This window comes from Cetorhinus maximus, chromosome 13, assembly GCF_964194155.1.
Source record: "Cetorhinus maximus chromosome 13, sCetMax3.hap1.1, whole genome shotgun sequence".
Classification (NCBI taxonomy): Eukaryota; Metazoa; Chordata; class Chondrichthyes; order Lamniformes; family Cetorhinidae; genus Cetorhinus; species Cetorhinus maximus.
The window spans coordinates 101,673,250-101,694,922 of record NC_135891.1 but is presented as its reverse complement, the minus strand read 5'-3'; the positions used below and the strand labels follow the sequence as shown (position 1 = coordinate 101,694,922).

General features: G+C 42.2%; 1 protein-coding gene across 3 annotated transcripts in view; it reads right to left on the bottom strand.

The window, feature by feature from the left end:
* LOC144688890 (uncharacterized) overlaps positions 1–21,291 on the bottom strand; it is a 62,271-nt gene extending 40,980 nt beyond the window's left edge. For 2 of the 3 annotated variants that reach the window (XM_078555907.1, XM_078555909.1), the window contains exon 1: positions 20,198–21,291. The gene's annotated coding sequence lies outside the window, so the exon portion shown is untranslated. The remainder of the gene's footprint in view (positions 1–20,197) is intronic. The other variant, XM_078555908.1, reaches the window with a different exon arrangement.
* Between the last annotated feature and the right edge of the window lie 382 nt (positions 21,292–21,673).

Below are 21,673 nucleotides of genomic sequence, written 5' to 3'. Positions count from 1 at the left end.
CAGGGGAACTGACTCACAGCATGGTTGTCTGATGGATGTTGCACTGCTGGATCCTCACTTGGTTGAGCACCACCGACCTCACAGTCAGCACAGGAACAGTCCTGATCACCGCCGCCCAGCTGGATGGCTCTATTTTCAAAGTCTGTGAGGACCTTGATGTCGGGCATTCCTCCACCAGCCTGCGACCTCTCCCTGTTGTTGTGTGCCAGCTTGTCCTGCATGAATAGAGATGGAGAGAGTGTAAGCAGGACACCTGCCAGGCCAGATGAGAAGGATGCCTGATGAGAAGGATAACCAACTCAGGGTGTCAGAGGTTACCTGTGTGTCTCTTATGAAGTCAATGCATCCTTCAGTGCTTTCCTGTTTGTGATTGTGGTCTCTGCCATGTCGTGTATAGTAACCCATGTGCATGTCACTGCACGTTGGCAGACCAATGATTGCCGGGCCATTGGTTTCCACAACACAAGAAATTTTGTGTGTCCATCTGGATGTTCTGTATTGGCACTGCAGGTGGTGAGTGGTGCCATGCACGGGATGAGGACACAATCCACAGGGCAGATGAGGGTGTGTGTGAGAGAGTGAATGGTGATGTCCCTTGAACTGGCAGTGATTGAGATCCCTGTGGATGTGCGATGGGTTTGTGAGTGTGTGAGTTGAGAGTGATGAGATGAATGACTTACCCTGGCGGAACGGAAGAGATCATTCATCCTCTTTTGGCACTGGGTGGCTGTCCTCTTTTGCAGGGTGTTGGCACTGCCTCCCATGCTGGATTGGTGACATTGTTTGCTGGTCTTCACCCAAAGGGGGCGGGTAGAGAACTTCACTGCCGGCCTCCACAGCATCCAATAGGTGCCCGAGGGAGACGTCGCTAAATTTGGGGGCAGCATGTTTCCTCCCTTTGGCAGCCATGATTTTGCAGCAGCTTCTAATGTCTTCGAGAGAGCTGGCTCTGTGCCCGGGTGTTCTTTAAATATGACACCCGGATTACTGAAGGCCTGAGGTGATGCCAGGGCGGGTGAATCAGAAGCTGCCCTGCCAATGACCCGGTGTGTTTCCCAGGAATGAATTATTAATAAGGCGGCACATGCCAGGAATGGGACAATATGGCACAAAAGACCAGCATTGTGGCCAGTGGGTAAAGTGAACTTTTTCCTGCCCGCTACCGCACTTTGTGCAAACTTGGGATAATTCCGCCCCTTATTAATACCTGGCCAATTCTCTGGTAAGGTGCTTTGTTCATTCTGCGCCCATGTGTCTGACGTTTAGCATAGTTTGACGTATTGCCTGAGGTGTGAGGACTTGCTTGCTTTTGAATACAATGCTTCTGTAGATGCCCAGTTCATCTCTGTAGTGCCAAAATGATTGGATACTTTCGTGAACGCCTGTGACGTGATCGGGCCAGTCTGCGATAATAACTTGCTTCAGCTATTGAAGCTGTGGGTCTTCTTGGGTGGCTTGTTGTATCATTTCAGCTTGACCTTGCCCAAAATGGAACAAGTTGATGTGGAGATTGTCTTCCACCTCATAGTCGATATTGTCCATGTGGAGGTCTAGAGGCACATCTTTCCTGTTGGCTGGGCTGGGTAGCTGACTCAAGGTGTCAGCAGTTACCTGTGTGTCTCTTATGAAGTCAATGCCTCCTTCAGCGCTTTCCTGTGTGGTGATTGTGGTCTCTGCCACATCGTGTATATAACCATGTGCATGTCACTGCACCCTGGCAGACCAATGATTGTCAAGCCGCTGGTTTCCACAACATAAATGTCCACCTGGACCTTCCGTGTTGGCATTGTATTGTGATATGGTGCCAATGCATGGAATGTTAGACCCATTATAGATGGTAATCCTGTCAGATGTTGACTGGACTATGCTGTGTCATTGTCCTGTGTATATAGGATGAGAATGTGCAATGTTAAATACACCAGTATTGATTTCCGCATGTATGGTATACTGTCCATAGTGTTGTGGGTATTTAACGTTTACAGTGGCAAATGCTTCAGCTTGCCTGGCTCCGTCCACATGATGAGTGAGGTTGACAATATGTACATTTCGGCTTGGATCTGTATACTGTGGTGCATCGGGGGTGTCTTGCACTTCATTGACATGTTTACGCTTTGTGGGATGAGCCCTGGACCTGTCACTGGTGTCAGATTGTGCGACACATTTTTGCCCAATGCCCTCTGACAAAGTGGATTTCGCATGTTGAAAAATGCTGGACATTACCTGGATATGTGTGTAAGACCACACCACATGCAGGTTTTGGGTGTCTTTGATGTTGTGGTTACCACGACAATGATAGATTTGTGATCGAGGGTTTGAAGGTGCTGTTCACCATCCTCTATTGCCTCAAATGTTCTACCTCGTCCAGTAGTACACCTATTGACTAACCTTTGGCTTTGTCTAGTAGCGTTTTCCGGAAAGACTTGAGGGGAGTTGAAACGGTGACAAGCTCCATCAATCACTCCACCAGGTCATTGGCATTGGAATCGCTTTCGGCTGCTTTACACTGTTTATAAATTGGTCGATGCTTTCACTTGGTTGCTGTCAATACGACATGAACTCTAGCCTGTGAACTCTAAAGTTAACTCGGACCTTTAGTTGATTTTCGATGAGCTTGAAGATTTTATCGGGGTTGTTTTGGTCTTCATCAGAAAGACATTAGCCTCTCGTTGCCAAGAGCCATTAATAATATGGTGGCCTTTTTCTCTTGTTCCTGTAGCTGCTGGTCCACAAAGTGTAAGCACTTTGTCTGTCTAAAGAGTTGAAATTCTGCAAGATCTCCTGCATGCCAGTTCATAGTCAAGTCTATTCACCATTGAGATGTTCTTGGTTATTGACTGCATTGGGTACTACACAAATGTAGTGCTGAGTGCTGTGTCCCTTTGGATGAGAATTTGCACTTACTGTCTGTTGTCCCTGTGCTGTTGGGGAACAGATGCTATAACACTGTATCACTGTGAGTTCATAACAGTGTGCTGCTAAGGGAAAAAGCCTGCTTCTCCTTTTGCTGTACATTTTAAAAGTAGCACTTTAGATGCTTGGCTTCTTCTAGTCTGGCTTGAAATAAGGAGAAAGAATTTTAAATTGCAGATCTTTAGATTGTGCCTTGAAGTTTCTGTTGCAGTATTGAAACGGTGTTGTTTTATTCTGCTGGGTCGCACACAAGCCTCGATTGTCAGAGCTGGTTTTGCTGCTGAAACTGAAAAAACTAAATGGTCGAATGGACTGACAGTCATGCTGAGCTCTGCTGAGAGCCAGAGGAACTTGCCTCTCCCAGCCCTCTCAGCCTGGGGTATGCTTGTTTTTTTTTCGAACAAACTCGACACTCTAGCCTTCACTGTTAGGAAGAGTGGCTTACAGATAGCAGAGCTCATCGATCAGATAAACTGAAGCCTGCTGCCCAAAGCACTGAGCTTGGAGTGAGGTCTTCACTCGCTTCTGAACTCAGGTGTTTGTTGGAACCAGCTTCTGTGCCCAATGTCAGATGCCAAGTTCTTGTGCTGGACGAGCTGGCCCATTTTTGTTTTTAAATCAAAGCACCTGGACTGAGGTTCCCTGTGAGTCACTTCCTTTACAATGCTGTACTTACAGACTCTCCTTCCCTCAGGGGAGACTGGATTGGAACCGGGAAAGTGGAATCACCACCATTGGTGTTGCTGCTTAAGGAGCTTTCTGCCTTGTGTCTGGTATCTTCAGAAATTATCTTCGTGGCTGCGAGATCTTCAGCAGCGACCACAGGTGCCAACCATGTCATGGTCTCTTATGGTCTGCTGTCACCATATATCTTGGGGCGTCTCGATGTAGATCTCAAAGGATCTGTCTCTATACTATCTGTGCCAAACAAGATATTGAGACTGATGAGGGTTCTGGTCAAACACAATTACTTGGAGCTTATTACTTGCAACAACTATATACAGCTCTGCATAGGCCTTGGTCTAGCCTGAATTCTAAGAGTTATATAGGCTGATTACTTGTCTATATGCCTGATTCATAAATTATATGTAACGCCTTACTGATACAGAGTCATGGACAGTAATGAACATCTGGAGTGGAGATCACAGGTAATAGTGGACATCTAACAAGGAGGTTGGACGTTTTATCCTCTAGCTGTTCACACGGTGATGTAACAGTGATGACTAGGCAGCTTCTTAAAGGTACATGTCATTGTCTGTATTGGCATACGTACAATATCACAACAGCAGGCCTCATGTTTATGGGAGTTCACCCACAAGACTATATATCCACTTAAACCTGAGAACATAATAATATCATCCCATTGCAACGTGGGCAGTATATACACATCTTTTGCATGTGTATCTCTTTAATCTCTCTGATCGCAGACTGAGTCAACAGAAGATGAGGCAAAATTTTTTTCCTTCTCCATTAATGTACTTTAGGGAAGGAAATCTGCCACCCTTACCTGGTCTGGCCTACATGTGACTCCAGGCCCACAGCAATGTGGTTGGCTCTTAAATGCCCTCTGAAATGCCCTAGCAAGCCTTCAATTGTATCAAACTGCTACAAAGTTTCAAAAAAGGGATGAAACTGGATGGACATCCCGGCATCGACCTAGGCACTGGAAACGACAACAGCAAACTCGGCCCTGTCGACTCTGCAAAGTCCTCCTTATTAACATCTGGGGGCTAATGCCAAAATTGGGAGAGCTGTCTCACAGACTAGTCAAACAACAGCCTGACATAGTCATCCTCATGGAATCATACTTTGCAGATAATGTCCCAGACAGCACCATCACTATCCCTGGGTATGCCCTGTCCCACCAGCAGGACAGGTCCAGCAGAGGTGGCAGCACAAGGTATACAGTCAGGAAGGAGTTGCCAAGGAATTCTCAACATCGACTCTGAACTCCATAAAGTCTCATGGCATCAGGTCAAATATGGGCAAGGAAACCTCCTGCTGATTACCACGTACCGCCCTCCCTCAGCTGATGAATCAGTGCTCCTCCATGTTGAACACCACGTGGAGGAAGCTCTGAGGGTGGCAAGTGCACAGAATGTACTCTGGATGGGGGTCTTCAGCGTCCATCACCAAGGGTGGCTCCGTAGCACCACTACTGACCGAGCTGGCCGAGTCCTAAAGGACATAGCTGCCAGACTGGGTCTGCGGCGTGTGGTGAGGGAACCAACAAGAGGGAAAACATACTAGACCTCATCCTCACCAACCTGCCTGCCACAGATGTATCTGTCCATGACAGTATTGGTAGGACTGATCACCTGCACAGTTGTTGTGGAGACAAAGTCCCGCCTTCACATTGAGGATATCCTTCATCGTGTTGTGTGGCACTACCACTGTGTTAAATGGGATAGATTTCGAACAGATCTAGCAACTCAAGACTGGGCATCCACGAGGTGCTGTGGGCCATTAGCAGCAGCAGAATTGTACTCGAACACAATCTGTAACCTCATGGACAGGCATATCCCCCACTCTACCATTACCATCAAGCCTGGTTCAATTAAGAGTGCAGGAGGGCATGCCAGGAGCAGCACAAGGCATACCCAAAAAATGAGGTGTCAACCTGGTAAAGATATAACACAGGACTACTTGCGTGCCAAACAGCATAAGCAGCAAGAGATAGTCAGAGCTAAGTGATCCCACAACCAACAGACCAGACCTAAGCTGTGCAGTCCTGCCACATCCAGTCGTGAATGGTGGTGGACAATTAAACTAATTCACTGGAGGAGGAGGCTCCACAAATATCCCCATCCTCAATGATGGGGAAGCCAAGCACATCAGTGCAAAAGATAAGGCTGAAGCATTTGCTACAATCTTCAGCCAAAAGTGCCGAGTGGATGATCTATCTTGGCTTCCTCTGGAGGCTCCCAGCATCACAGATGCCAGTCTTCAGCCAATTCGATTCACTTCACATGATATCAAGAAATGGCTGAAGGCACTGGATACTGCAAAGGCCAAGCACTCCTAGCCAAGCTGTTCCAGTACAGCTCCAACACTGGCATCTACTAGGCTATGTGGAAAATTGCCCAGGTATGTCCTGTACACAAAAAGCAGGGAAAACCCAACCCAGCCAATTACTGCCCCCATCAGTCTACTCTTGATCATCAGTAAAGTATTGGAAGAGAGCATCAACAGTGCTTTCAAGCGGCACTTGCTTAGCAATAACCTGCTCATTGACATCCAGTTTGGGTTCTGCCAGGGTCACTCAGCTTCTGACCTCATTACAGCCTTGGTTCAAACATGGACAAAAGAGCTGAACTCCCGAGGTGAGGTGACAGTGACTGCTCTTAACATCAAGGCCGCATTTGACTGAGTGTGGCATCAAGGAGACCAAGCAAAACTGGAGTCAATGGGGATCAGGGGGAAAACTCTCTGCTGGTCAGAGTCATATCTTGCACAAAGGAAGATTGTTGTGGTGTTGGAGGTCAATCATCTCAGCTCCAGAACACCTCTGCAGGAGTTCCTCAGGGTAGTGTCCTCGGCCCAACCATCTTCAGTTGCTTCATCAATCACCTTCTTTCTATCATAAGGTAAGAGTGGGGATGTTCACTGCTGATTGCGCAATGTTCAACACCAATCATGACTCCTCAGATACTGAAGCAGTCCATGTCCAAATGCAGCAAGACCTGGACAATATCCAGGCTTGGGCTGACAAGTGGCAAGTAACATTTGCACCACACAAGTGTCAGGCAATGATGATCTCCAACAAGAGAGAATCTAACCATCACCCCTTGACATTCAATGGCATTACCATCAGTGAATCCCCCACTATCAACATCCCGGGGGTTACCATTGACCAGAAACTGAACTGGACTAGCCATATAAATACTGTGGCTACAAGAGCAGGTCAGAGGCTAGGAATTGTGTGACAAGTAACTCACCTCCTGACTCCCCAAAGGCTACCACCTGCAAGGCACAAGTCAGGAGTGTAATGGAATACTCCCCACTTGCCTGAATGAGTACAGCTCTCATAACACTCAAGAAGCTTGACACCATCCAGGACAAAGCAGCTGGCTTGATTGGCATCACATCCACAAACATTCACTCCCTCCACCACTGACGCAATATGAACCATCTACAAGATGCACTGCAGAAATTCACCAAGCCTCCTTAGGCAGCACCTTCCAAACCCACGACCACTACCATCGAGAAGGACAGGGGCAACAGATAGATGGGAACACCACCATCTGGAAGTTCCTCTCCAAGTCACTCACCATCCTGTAAGGAACATATCTTTTTTATTTCTGTTGGACTGTTGTAAAGAACATATAGTTTTATTTTCTGTTGGACTGTGGATTAGAATTACAATGACTGAAGGTTGAAAGAAATGTCCACTGGAACAGGATGAGAGATATATACAATGTTGCAGTCCTGAATCAGAGTGTGCCATGAAAGACAGGATGGTGCCAGAAAGGAGTCCTGGACCAAGGAAGCTGCCTGACAACAACATTTTAATTGGCTCCTGACCAGGTGACCAGATTTTGTGTGATGGCAGTGCAGCTGAATAACTCCTACCCTGAAAGGAACAAGACCTAAAACCTCTCTCTCTCTTATGTGTGGAAGATTTCAGTAATTCCACAATAATAGCTAGCTGGTTTTTCCTCCTCATATCTCTATAGCTTGCTTTCTCTCTGAAAACCCCTGTCAAGAGGCAAAGGGGAAAATCACTGTTAGAGACATTGAAAGGCAAGTGCTCAACCAGTGAAAGTGCTGGAAACAGGATGTTGCTTAGGCAAGCAGCAACAAGTTGCAAATGACAGGAGGGAGAGTAGTTATGCTCCCAGTTGTGGGAGAAGATGTAGAGAGATTATTCTGTTTATGTTAAGTAAGATGACCTGAAGTGGGAGTAGTGATGTATATGTTCTTTATTTTGTATCATGATATAAATATGAATTGTACTGATTAAACTAACAAGCTCAGATCATAGCTGGGTAACAGGTATTCTTTTTTTATGTGCATTCATAGGATGTGGGCTTCACTGGCTTGACCAGCATTTATTGCCCAACTCTAGTTTCCCTTGAGAAGGTGGTGGTGAGCTGCCTTCTTGAACCACTGCAGTCCATGTGGTATGCAGTCCTCGTGTCATCAACAAGAACTGAAAAGAATTTGGAAGACATCGATCAAAATCAACCCATTGAATCCTGTACTCTGGAATTGGTGCTATTTAAATGTTTTATCCCACCATTAAAATCCATGTTTTTGTGTGTCTTACGTACCATGTACGTGTGTGCATAGGGATTTAAGAAGGGGTAGAGTTTAGGTTATAGAGTTAGAAGTTAGCAGTTCATATTTCTTTCTTTTGCCACTGGTTAATGACAGTTTGTTCAATAAACCGTTATTTACTTATTAAGTTTATAAACCTGGTTCTCACATTCTGTTAACCTAAATTAAACAGTTCGGTAGAATTGGGGCAATCTGGTGGTTTGATCAAACCTTTTTTTACATTTGTCGTGGCTTGGGGAACAGTGGGACTGATATTACAGCGCACTATCCCCAGTGAATCATGACAATCCTGACTTGGAAATATATCGCTGTTCCTTCACTGTCGCTGGGTCAAAATCCTGGAACTCCCTTCCTAACAGCACTGTGGGTGTACCCACACCATATGGACTGCAGCGGTTCAAGAAGGCAGCTCACCACAACCTTCTCAAGGGAAACCAGAGTTGGGCAATAAATGCTGGTCAAGCCAGTGAAGCCCACATCCTATGAATGCATATATAAAAAAAATCCTGTTACCCAGCTATGATCTGAGCTTGTTAGTTTAATCAGTACAATTCATATTTGTATCATGATACAAAATAAAGAACATATACATCACTACTCCCACTTCAGGTCATCTTACTTAACATAAACAGAATAATCTCTCTACATTTTCTCCCACAGCTGGGAGCATAACTACTCTCCCTCCTGTCATTTGCAACTTGTTGCTGCCTGCCTATGCAACATCCTGTTTCCAAAAGCCCAACTGCCTTCCTTGTTGTCTCTATTTGGTTCTCAAAGCTTTGCACTTTGTGTCAAAAATCCTTCTGCTTTTACAGATTAACAGAGATCAAACTATTTTTCAACAGTGAGAGAGGTATTTTTAAACAACTAGACGAACCAACAAATTGCTTACTGTTTAGTCTCTGGGAGAAGCGACTTTCCATTAGCGTATTAAATACCTTTCAACTAAGTGTCTTCTTAAAAAATGCTTGAGAACATGTATTGCATCAAGAACATGCGTTGCATTATTTTCTGTAACAACTTCAGCTAAAATGGCTTTGAATTGTTTCACGTCTAAATCATCTAGAAGAGATGCATATCAAATAATGTGAAGATTTGTTAGTGGGTTTTATAATTCAAGGTGTGAGCTCATATGCATCCTAGAATGAAATCATAGAGGCCGGAACATTTGCGGGGTCAGAAAGGGTCTCCAGCTTAGCCAAAATGGTGCCCGAACCCAGCACTCACAGTTTTTGCTGGGTGTGGGGCTATGCGTGCATGGAGTGTGGGGAAGGTTGTACTTTGCACATCAATGATTCACGGAGGCAACTGCACATTGAAGAGTGCAACTGCCTTCAAACAGATTCAATTTTCATTAGTAAGATGTCTAAAACACAACTGGTAGACTTTAGACTTTTGAGGAAAAGGTCTAAAGCTGCCGAAATTATTTGGAGAGGTAGGGTACCCTTGTGGATCCAGATACCCCTTTTGCAAAGGTAAGGTGCCTTTGAGAGAGGTCAGGTACCCTTTTGGGGATGTCGGGTGCCCGTGGGGACTGGTAAGAGAAGGTTTGAATGTGCATAAAAAGTGGAAAAGCTCAGTCGAACGTCAAGTTTTCAAGGCATTTAAATCTCCTGCCATTTAAATTAAAAACACAGTCTGTAGCTTAAAAACAAAATCAATGCTTGGAATTTCACTCTGTCTGTTGATGTAAGCCTGAGGGTTATCATTATAGGATTTGTGCTGCATGACTGATTCCATAACCTATCATTATCATAGAGAGGTGACTGTCAGTTCACAATTTGATTGACAGCTCCAAGTGGTTATAAAGTCTTTGATGTGCTGGTTAAGCACTTCAATGAAATGTTTGTTTTTACAAGGAATTAAGAAGTTTAAGCAATTTAAATGCATTGAATGGGTTTTTATGAATGAGAGTGTCTTTTTAAAACTAAAGTCTGTAAGAGACACATAGAACTTTATTTTATTTCATCTCACCATGGCTCCTGAGGTCTGTTCATGGTGGATGGAGGGTGTAGGAGCAATGGATGGTAGGTGTGGGCCATGGGTTGGCATGAATTGGCATGGGCTGTAAAGGGCTATAGGGATGGGTAGAGGAGCATAGGTTGGCATAGGGGATATGAGGGGTCATGGGTGGTGTGTAGAGGGGAATACGTTGGCATAAGAGAAGTGGAGGCTATGGGGAGTGGGTGGGGGCAAGAGGTGGCATGAGTTGGTATGGATGGAGCATGAGATTGTATGGGGGATAAGGGGCATGAGGGGCCAGGGCTAGAGGGCTGCTTTTTGCTTTATTCGCTTTCTTACAAGTCCCAGAGCACCAAGACAGACCTTTCACACATGGTTTCCACATCTGGCAGCCCCCATGGCAGCCTCCGAACTCCTTCCAGGGGTGGTGGGCCTGACTCCAGTTAGCACTCGCAACCCCTCCACCCCACACCACCCTCCTCCCGCCCCAGAACGAAAATGAGAACATCTGGGGCTCTTTCTCCCAAGTCAATTTCGCGGAGTCAGGAATTTTCCTATCTCTGTGCTCCCAACTCAAGAGCAAAAATTTGGCCTATAGACTCCACTGAAATACATTTACTACACGGTGGCATGTGCACATCACACAGTAAAACACAGATATTATATATTGAATGAATGTAGAAAGACTTGCATTTATATAGCACCTATCACAATCTCAGGAAGCACCCAAGTGCTTCACAGCCAATGAAGCACTTGGGAAGTGCAGTGACTAATGAAATGTAGGAAATATGGCAAACCATTTGTGCAAGCTCCCAGAGACTGCAACATGATAGTGACCAGATAATCCATTTATTTTTAGTGACTTTGATTGACGCATAAATATTGGTCACAACACCGAGGATAATTCCCCTGCTCTTCTTCAAAATAGTGCCTTGGGATCTTTCATTTCCACCTGAGAGCAGCTAGGGCCTTGGTTTAATGTATCATCTCAACAGTGTATGACTGCGGGAGGTTATGTACTCAAAATGTGGGGAAAAATATTATCATGATACTAATGCTGAAAGTAGAAAAAAAGAATTCTTTAAATCCCAATGTCCCAAAGCATTTATGCCGTAACTTTCAAATAATCGGATCTCCTTACTGGGCCTCACAGAGAATTTAGGATAAAACCACAAAGGAAGAGGCCTATATCATAGTTGCCAAGGTGACTCAGTAAGCTAAATGATTATTATAAGTACTCTGAGTTCTGAGCACAGTGAGTACTAAAAGTTCAGCTCCTGGTGGATAGCTTGCTTCTTTTATCAAAAGCAGTTTTGCAAGAATTAAGGTTTGCTTTCCATTCACAGATTGAAATTCTGTTTTGTAGGTAAGCAAAAGTGAATGATTGAAATTAATGCATGTCACTTTATACTGTGCTGAATGCTGTAAAACATGTATTCTAATGACAGCTGTACCTTCTAGACCAATCTTTTCTGAGCTAAATATAATATCTGAATAATCACTGGTTGACTGTGTGCATGGTGCACAATACTGAGTCATAGGTGAAAAGTCCCTCCACGACACTGGACACATATTGCCTTGTACAGACCCCTTGGAGATTGTTACCATATAAATAAATATGGTGTTCGGTGATTCATTCTGCATATCTATTTTGGTAACAAGAGAGGAAAATCACCTTTCTTGTGAGAAACATTTTAAAGGGGTTGGAGTGGAATTATTTACAAAATAAATAAAATCTTAATGGGTGATTATAACTTTATTCTTCTCAGGAAATTGCTGAATATGGTGAAAATTTCACTTTGGTTATATATTAGGACAACAGTTTTTCAGTGAGATGTAATGCTGGTATATCTTTCATGGTGTTGCACAAGGGAAGTCAAGGGCAAGTATTATATTCAGTTGAAGTGGAGTTAGAGGACAGGGGTTTAATTGGACCAGAGTACACAAATGTAATTCAGTCCCCATTTTAAAGTGCGAGGGCACAAAATTCAGATTCATAGTGCCTTTTAGTTGGGTGCTACGAGTATCCTTAGAGGTCCAAGATTGTGTCCACAGCATGTGCACACTTCTGGTGTGAGTCATAATGGTGAGGGCGTCAGAGTGTGCACAATGAAGTATCGACCACTTTCAAGTTAATTGCCAATTGATTCCTACTGACTGTTGCTACAATTGTGCAAGTGTTTGGTGCTTTTTAGAGTTCTTTAAAGTTGCTAAGATCTACAGGGAGTGGTGTAGCTGATGCTGAAGACTTCAGGATTTCTGCATAAATCAGTTGCTCCCTGACATGGGTGGAGTAATAGATATTTCTCTTGGAATGCAGCATGATTAGGAGGATGAGTAAGAGGGTATGCAGAGCAGGGCAAGCTGTTGGAAGATGAAGGAGGGGGAGGGTGAAGAGGAGGAAGAGGGGGTGGACGACTCTTAGCAGGAATCCATATCCACTGAGAATGCTAGGGGAGCATGCTCCTGCCTGAACCTCAGTGAGGAACAGCATGTGAAGTGTCTGCGCTTCAGAAAAGAAACTTCTCACTGAAATCTGCCACCTGCAGCCTTAGAGTAAAGCAAGGGCCACATTGCCAGTGGTTGTGAAGGTGATCTTGTCGAGCTCCTTCCAGGCTGCATTTAGAGATTTTGCTACATTTTGCAGTTTGGCGTGCACTGTTGAGTATGGGAGGTGGCTGAGACTCTCTATTGAAAGAGACCTTAGTACATTTCACCATGTCTTGCCTGAGAGCAGCAAAAGAAGAAGCATGGAGCTTTGCAAGGATTACAGGCTTCTCTGTAGTGTGGGGTGTCATTGACTGCATACATATCACTTTATGGGTGCTGCATGTAAACACTTGAGATATACTGAAACTGAAACAGAGTCCACTCCTTCAACATCTGGCTGGTGCATGACTATACACAATCATGCAGGTCAATGTTCCGTATCCTGGCAGCAGTCATGATGTCTTCATTCTGCACAAGTCTGCTGTGTCATCTGCTTTTGAGCCACTGTGGCAGACCAAAGGATGGCTACTGGGTGACAAAGGCTGTCCACTGACAAATGGCTCATGCCTCCAGTGTGCAACCCACACATGTATGCAGCGTGTATAGAACAAAAGCCAAAAGAGTGGGTCCCAAGATTTTTTGGGGGTCTGCTGTATACTGCATATCTGTGTAGTTTGACATTAAGTATTGCAGACTAACTTTAACTCATGATCGCCTCTCAGGATTTTGGGCCCCCTCATGAGGTGTGCAGCCACTCAACAGTGCTTAGAGCTGACTGCACCCGACAATCATGGCATGAAGTTGGAAATCTGCCTGCATCCAAAGAATAGGTATCGGCTAATTGTCCATGGGCGAATTGTGCATTGAGTTGTAGATGCTCAGTCATGGAGTATATTCAAGACTGATATTAATAGATTTGGACACCAAGCGAATCAAGAGATATGGGGATAATGTGGGGAAGTCATGAGCCTTGTTGCGCAGTAGCTAGTCTTTGACTTACTGTGACAGGTCAAACATATATGGCACAGACATAGTGACCAACTCTGGGGGAAAAAGATAAGGGACAGTCTGCTAGAGGAGCTGGGTACAAACAGAACCTGCAGAGCAGTGGGGGTGTGCAGACAGGACCTGAGGAGTGGGGGTGGTGCAGACTGTACCTGAGGAATGAGGAGTGGGGTGGGGGAGTTTGGGGTACAGACTGGACCTAATGAGCCAGTTGGTGGGGTGGGGGTGGTGGTGGTGGTGTGCGGACCTGAGGCGCAGGGATAGGGGGCAGATGGGACTGAAGAGTGGCCTCTCCAAACCCTCTCTCCCTCCCCGGATTCCCCTTCCTCTCCCTCAGGCCTGCCTGACTCCTTCCCCTCCCCTTAGGCCTGCCAAACACCTCCCTGGAACAAATTCTGGGAAAATCCTGGAAAACCCAGGAAGGTTGATCACCCTGGGCACAGAGGACTGCAGCAGAATAATGGAGGAACTGTGACTGCTGCCAGGATAACATGCATTCACCTGTATGATGTGCTGCCTGTGGTTACACAGAATAAACTCATTGATAACAGAATAAACAGATAACAGAATAACTCATTGATTTCCATGAACTAATGCTGGGCATGGACATAACCTGAGATTGTTTGACATCATGGCCTGTCTTGGCCAATATTTATCCCTCAATCAACATCACAAGAACAGATTATTTGGTTATTATCACACTGCTATGTGTAGGAGCTGGCTGTGTGCAAATTGGCTGTTGGTTTTCCTACATTACAGCAATGACCACTCTTCAAAAATACTTCAAGTACTTTGTAATATCCAGTGATCGTGAAAGGTACTTTTTTTTAACATTACTCTTATTTCTAGCTATAATAGAGTCTACTGAAACTGACCCATTGATTTTGAATTTATTTGTTCTACATGTTGGCGACTGTTTCTATTGAATGCCAGTTTCCTCCTTAGAGAAACTAACTGCATATGATCATAGAAGCATTTTTCAGACATTTATTCTCTTACAAATCTGTTGCAATTAGTTCCAACTGGCTTGTCTTCATGCCTTTTAATGGCATTCTGATGGGTTTGGTGCATATTTCAAAAGTACCAGATATATGATTATCATAATGGGCGATCAGATAAATTGCAACAATAAATAATCAGCAACTTTAAAAATCTGAATCTAGCCCAATTCTTGAAGCTGAAAATAAAATGAAACATTCCAACTGACCAAACTTTCACAAAGCAAAAGGCAGAAGATGTTGTACTATTACTGGGGCATTACTGCTGTACTTTCACAAATCCCAAACCAGAGAAAACATGGGGGAGAAACCTTTTTACACAACGAGTGGTTAGAGTTTGAAATGGACTGCCTGACAAGGGAGTGGATAAAGATTCAATAGTAGCCTTCAAAAGAGAATTGGATAAATACTTAAAAAAGAAATGCAGGAATATGGGGCAAGAAAAGGGGTGAAGTACTAACTAGGTGGCTCTAGAGAGCCGGCACAGACTCTGTGATGGACCAAATGGCCTCCTTCTGTGCTGTCAATGATTCTATAACTTACATTTTCAAAGGGACGAGTGAATTATGATGGTTATCTATGGGGATGATAGAACATGAGGAATATTCCCTTGTTAGTTCTATTTTATGAGCATCATGTTCCAGTTTCAATTAATTGGAGAATACAAGGCCTGAGAACAGACAAATGATTCCAAACTTAGAGACATTGTAGCTACAAAGCAGGAAGTGACTCAAGTGTTTTAATACATGTAATGAAGATTAGTGTTTTATCATGCCAGATTCATGATAGTCTCGTTACTTTTACAATCTACAGTGATGGCCATGTTTTTGTTCAGTGATAGTAGGAGTTTAAAAAAATCATGTTACATCTGCACAAATCTGGAGGGTAAGAATATTGAGCTAGTGGGCTGCTGCAAAACAAAAATCTTAAATGGATTGGCAAATTGGTTAATTTATTGCCAGTAATCTGGTCGATGGGTTATTTTACAATTTGCACATAGCACTGAGATGACTTACGATCTACTCAGTGACAATGGTTAAGGGGTAAAGTTAGTCGTGGTGAAACTCTTGGAAAACTGTCATAGTATCTTTAATGTCCACCTGAACAGGTAGATAGGGTCTAGGTTTAACATCACATCCAAATAACAAAGCTATATGTCCTCAAAACTGCAGCAACTGTCAGTTTAGATTACAGACTCAAGTTATGGAGTGCTGTAAGGCCCAGAAAGAATAATCTTTTCCATTTTACACAGAATTGCTCAGTGACTTTTGCAAAATATCATATAACAAATGACTCGCCTATGTTTATGCAGGAACTCTAAATTAGGTATTAAAACTTCTTCTGTTGTTTGCATGAAGTGACATTTATCACGGAAAGCGGATTCCCAGGCTTTAAGCATCAGTAATGAAGAAACCAATCTCCAATTGAATTATTAAAGAGAAGACCTCTCTAAAGTAATACTGCTAATAATTTTGCAGTATTTTTAAAATCTATTTAGGCAATTGAAGAACATTCGAGTTAGGATTTGGTAACTCACTTTTTTTGAGGAAAATACTTTACCACAAAATTGCCTTATATATTCTACTAATCGTAAAACTACTGGAATTCATAACATTTATTACAATGCAATCATAGAAAATCTGTGGGAATTGTAAAATTTTTAACATTTACAAACTAACAAAAATGGTGGATGATACTGTGACACAGAATGTTGGGTTTTCTCTCACTGCTCTCAATCCTTCATTGGTGCCATTGCCCAATTATTACAACAGCGTTCAGAATAATTATCCCTTTACCTATTTTCTATTCATTCCAGTGTCAAAAGGCTCAGCTCAACTTCTCCCATTGCAACAATATTGATTTATAGTTCTCATCATTTAGAGAATTCCTGCTGCAAACCCATATTTATTTGCAGCACAGAGTTTCCAGTGTGCTTTGACGCTGTGTCATTCTTTCTGTCCCATTCAAAATACGCTCCCCTCCATTTCAGTCTCAATGTATCCTGTATGCTGCACATTGTACTATTGCCTGAGCAAGATGGAATTCAAGTAACATGTCCCAAGGGCTTTTCACTGCTGAACTAAATCTCGTTATGGGGATGTTAGAGCATCCTTGCAAGTATTACCCTCCAATATTTCCCTCCCTTCCAATGAAGCTGCTGTGCAATCCATGACGAACAACCATCTCAGAAACGGTGGATACAAACAAATGACCATCAATGCACAGTGGCACAGTGCTCAGCTATACTATTATATTGTGCCAAGTGTTACTGAATTAAACAATTACTAGGCAACAGTCATACAATAAACTACATTTAGTTTTAAATTCTAGCAATTCATACAGCACTCTTACTCCCGGAATAAGCACTTGTGAGATTTAAGGTCACATCTGTTTATTATAGCAGAATAAATTCTCTACATACTTTGATCTAGCTCACTCACAGACAGATTGCAGTTAAGAACCTCCTCATAGTAAATTGTGCCAACTCTTATTAGATCACATCTTTGGGGGAACTTACATATCTTCATTATCAAAATGTTCATCAGAAGATTACAGTAAAAACAATTATTTTAATACTATTTTATACTTTCCATTGATTAAATATTTTGGACACCATAAAGTGCTGTTTGTTTTTCCTTACTATCAGTATTTATTTAAAACTGTCACTTCACAGTGCTTCACAGCCAATGAAGTACTTTTGAAGTGTAGTCACTGATATAATGTAGGACACTACAGCTTCTATCTGCTTGATCTTTCCTCCCTTTCTCTCTCCTCTCTTGCTTTATTTTGTTATATGTATATTGTTCCACATTATTTCCTATATGCACACTGTTACCTGAATTTGCCATTAAACGTAATTTACTGACTTGTGAGTTAAAATTTTACAGTATTATAGAATTGTTACTGCATTGCAATTGAGAATTTGAAGCATCAAACTTAATGGACAGCAATTATAGCAGATTATGGAAAAATTAATAACAAGCTTTTAGATACTTAATTCATAGTCTAATATTGTCCACTACTACTAAAGAACACAGCAAATAAATTACAAGGTCAGCATGATAATTAATATATGATTACTTCTGATGTTAATATTGTGCTTCTGACCTCTGATTTTCACTCTATTTCTCTGTTGGTTGGAGTCTGATCTCAGCTTGTCTCCAGTGTTAAGATCAAGAATAGACTGTAGGTGGAAGTTTGGAATACTAACTCACATCTAACCTGTCCCTGGTAAAGTACGTGAGCACACCAAACAGCCAGCCACTGTCAACAGCTATGTTGACATGTTACTCACTGAGGGAATTTTTATAATGTTTTTGAAACTGTAACAATAAAATTAGCAGTTAACATTGAAAAAAACCTTGCATTTTTAATATAGGAAAAAGTGCCAAGGTGCTTCACCAGAGCATAATTAAACATAAGATCCAATGAAAGGAGGAGATACTAGGATGGGTGGCCAACAGCTTGGTCAAAGAGGTAGATTTTAAGGAGAGTCCTTTAGTGAAGTGAGAGGTGGAAAAGTGGAGAGGTTTAGGAAGGGAATTCTAGAGTAAATTGCCTAGGGTGGCTGAAGGCCATCATGATAGGACGAAGAGAGTAGAGGATGCACAAAAAGTCAGAGTTAGAAAAATGCAAATTTATTGGAGTGTTATAAGGGTGGAAGAAGTTATAAAGTAGGGATCAGTGACCCAATGGAAGGATTTGAACACTGGGATCTGGAGCAAATGCAGGTCTATGAGCACGGGGCTGATGGATGAGCAGGACTTGTTGTAGGTTTAGATATGGGATGCAGAATTATAGATGAGCTCAAATTTATGGAAGTTGGAAATGGGAGGCCAGTCAGTGAAATAGTCAAGTTTGGAGATAAAAAGGTATGGATGAGAGTTTCAGCAGTAGATACGCTGCCTTGGGAGCAAAATCAGGTGACATTATGAAGATGGAAGCAGACTGCCCTTGCGATGGAGAGGATATAGAGCTGGAAGCTCTGTTCAGGGTTTAGTAGGATGGTGAGGTTACAAACAGTTTGGTTCAGCCTGGGACAATAGCTAGGGAGGGATATGGAATTAATGGCAGTAGAACAGAATTTGCACAGGGGCTGAAGACAATTGTCTGCAATCTTCTTCAGTTATGGGAGTTGTGGCTTATCCAAGATTGGATGTCAGGCAATCAGTCTGACAACACAGTGAAAGGGTCAAGAGAGGTTGTGGTAAGGTACAGCTGGGTGTTGTCAACATACATGTGTCTGCATTCGGATGTTGCTGAGGAATTTCGTGCCAATGAGAAATGTTTAGGAGCCAAGGATTAGTCCTTGGTGTACTCCAGAAGTAATGGTGCAGAAGTCAGAAGTGAACCCATTGCAGCAGATTCTGTTCAATGGGCTCAGTGATGGACTGGGGTGAGCAGAACAAAACAGAGCTTGGCAAGGTTAGTCCCCAGGAGATATGCTGTGTGGGAAAATTGGTGAGAAAGGAGGATGGGGTGCCTGGTCTGTTGCATGTAAGGAGCTCATCCAGGAAGGAATGAAACCTGGGACAACAGCACAAGAATAGAAAATCAGAAGAATGGTGAAGGAAGAATGGACCAGGGATTTGTGTTTGGCAAAGTACCTGAGAGGGTAGAAATGAAAGGAGGCATGACTGGATAATAGGAAGGGAAGGGAACAGGAGTGCAGAGCCCAAGAGGGGTGAAGAGGAGAGAAAGACAAAAGAAAAGATAGAAATAATAGGCTCAGGTCCAGAGAGGCAGCCAAAATGTACATGTAAATGGATACAGGGGAAATTCAGTTACACAGATAGGTACATTTTTGGATAGATATGTCCTGGTTGTAAATGGAGAATAAAAAGGATACAAGTAAGGCCACAAAAGAATCACTGTAACATAATCAGTTAGCTTTAAAAAGGGCAACAGCAGTACTATATGATGATGTTGACCTATATAATACATATGATCTTTATATTGACACCAACTCACTGACACACCTTTTGCTAACTTGAGATCTCTAGTGAATGGACTTTGAATCTTGCAGAGGTCAATTACCTACAATAACCAGATTAGGTATCTAGTTTGATTGAACAATTGACAATGACATTCAAGCATTTAGGTAAAATATTTCAAACATGTGTCTTTTAGGTATAGAGATTTTTCTTCTAAAGAGTCATTTTCACTGTTTAAATTTAGTAAGATAATCATGCTTCCTTGACCAAGACTAAGTTTATCTTAGATAAATCCTCATCCTCTCCATACATACATATAGGTGCACACATACGCACATACATACAAAATATTACTTTCCATATGAAATAGAATAAAATTGTACAAAGACACAAAAAAAACCTAATTTCCTTTACTTTAATTGCCTTGTTCATTTTGACAAAATTGTTTTAACTCAGCATTAATATGCTGGATCTGCAGACTCCAGTTTTACATCGCAACACTTCCAGAAATAGTAACAGAACCCAGGGGCAATAAAAATCAAAAAAAGAGTAAAAATCTTATTAACTAATAAATTAGTAAACTAAATGAAAATACATATATCATCGAAAGCGACTCACATACTGTCAGAAGTAAAGCTGTTGTGTATAAAAGTCCTGATTTTGTGCAGTGCTGAGGTCTCTGGCTACCCCTCTCGTCTTCTCTGTCTCAGTCTGGGACTGATGAGAGGCAACAGGTGCCAGCTCCGGTAGAATCAAAATATCAACCAATCCTGTGTGATAATGATCTACAGCAGAGTCTCTAATGAAAGTAACTCTAGAATTGACGGGTGGGACTTGGAATGGCCTGGGATTGAAGTATGTATTCCTGGCAGTAAGATCTCCAATTCCATCATCCTTTGAAGCAGTGCACAATAAAAACCAGTAGATGTTACTCTACTTACCTATGTATATGTATATATATTTCTCATTTTAATTCTCCTTTTCTTCTTATAGACTAACATTAGTTTATCCTTAAGTCGAAGCAAAATGGTACAAAATTCTTCCAGGAATTTCTACAGCTCAAAGTCAGATCTGTTGTGAATCCATCATTCTAGCCATCTCTACATGGGATTAATTGTGAGAGATACAGTATTTCTATTTTAATAATGTCATATAATGAGATTTTGAATCTATTTCGTTTCTGTTTGTGATTCTCTTAAAATGGAAACCAGATTGCAAATTCTAGATGTTCTTTATGGTATATTTGTAGAGCACCAAACAGCTTTGAGCTACTGCAAATGAGTTCAATTGAGAAAAAAATCCTGACTTAGCTAATTATACCAAGAAAGAAAACAAGAGTGAAATACCATTTTTTTAAACTCATTTTGACTTTTCCACTGAAATTAGAAAAAACTGAAGTGTTGACCCCATTGTAACAAAGGACTTGGCTAGCTCATTGAAGTCTCCCGCTCAGAGTACATTCTGTGCCTTTGCTTCCCTTGGAGTTTCCTCCAAGTGACGTTCAATGTGGAGGAGTAATCATTTATCAATTGAGTGGAGATTATTTTCTTCTGAATATTTTTTGTACTTCTGAAAGTGTTTTGGTAGCACCATCCTACTCAGAATTTGGACACATGACCTATTTATATAAAGGTCTTGAAAGTGTTCATCATACATGCAGGTGTCCTTCTTCAGTCTCTACTCCATATAAAACATCAGCCAATCAGAACTGACCAATCTGTAAAAGAAATATACAATAGGAGGAAGAAAGTTATTTCTGTTGTTTTTCTAACCTTGGAATAACCTGGAGAGTTTAAGATAACAAAGAGACAAGCCAAACAGGTATTAATGTCGGGAAATTTTCAACAACAATTAGTCCCTAATTGACTTTTTTCCCCAAAGATGTACTTTATTCATAAATTTTTTGAAGGTACATTACACAACAGTTCAAATTTGACAATATATAAAGTATATATAGTAAATATCATTTTCTTTCAATATAGTACAAGGTGCCTCACTATACTTACCATTACAGGTTATATTTACAATGTATATTTACATTTCATGTCAAACAATTTTTTGTGCATACCACCCAAGGGGTTTTACACAGTTCCA